General features: G+C 51.4%; 1 protein-coding gene across 1 annotated transcript in view; it reads right to left on the bottom strand.

The window, feature by feature from the left end:
- The window catches only part of T265_01698 (hypothetical protein), a gene marked incomplete at both ends in the record, with an annotated part of 38,282 nt that overhangs the window by 28,352 nt on the left and 9,064 nt on the right, over positions 1 to 866 (bottom strand). The window lies entirely within an intron of this gene.

Genomic DNA, 866 nt, shown 5'->3' with positions numbered 1-866 from the left:
GACAGACTCCTTTTCCCAAATGCAAGCAAACAGATCAGACAAGCGCTGACTAAGAACTTCACCCCCATCTCTGAACAATGCGGTTCGAGGTCATCCAGACCAGAGGCTCGGTGGAGCTTGAGAAAACATATGCAGTCGTAAACCTCCGCGACCGTAGGTAGTCCAGCGTTCATCATCCCGGGGTTCTATTTCACCTGTGGGCTCCGGATGAACGCCAGCTTGCACCCACGATAGTTGTTGTTCAAGGTAGTTGACCCACCGGTCAAAGCTTCCTTCTTTATTCAAAATGTTCACTCCATTCCGATCCGATGGTTTCGCTCGCAGGTGGTTTCCGGGGACCAGTCGCATGGATCAACTGAAATCATCTTTGGGCATTACCAGCCTTCTGAGCCTCTTCCATTTTCCTGGCTTTCTGTGTCCACCACACTTCACGGCTGGCTTGTACGCTCACTTTCACTTGACGTCCGATAATTCGTCACGTCAAGTCATGTTCGGTACCGGCTGAGGTACTCTTCTGAAATTTAAGCAATGCCGCGTACCGGCTGAGATACTTTTCTGAAATTTAAGCAATGCCGCCCATCGGTTTGATATCCAAAGCGTGAGTGGGCCTGATGATGCCGTGCCGCAGGCAAAATTTACAGCACCATGCAGAGAGGGGGTAATCTCGTCCCAGTATGAAAAAAATAATTCAGCTGTAACACCCTTCCGGTGCCTAGCTGCCATGCTACTCGAAGGTTGCACGAGGGCTGGGATACTGCCAGGTTGCCTAAGTCTAGACAGGGGAAGTCGAGAGGCATAGGTCGGGTTCGAACCATGGACTTTCCGGTCAGTAAATTGCGCTCCAACCACTTGGGCCATCTCGCCCC

The sequence above is a fragment of the Opisthorchis viverrini genome (genome assembly GCF_000715545.1).
Source record: "Opisthorchis viverrini unplaced genomic scaffold opera_v5_18, whole genome shotgun sequence".
Taxonomy (NCBI): Eukaryota; Metazoa; Platyhelminthes; class Trematoda; order Opisthorchiida; family Opisthorchiidae; genus Opisthorchis; species Opisthorchis viverrini.
The sequence above is the reverse complement of the archived record's forward strand: the minus strand, read 5'-3'. Positions and strand labels throughout refer to the sequence as shown.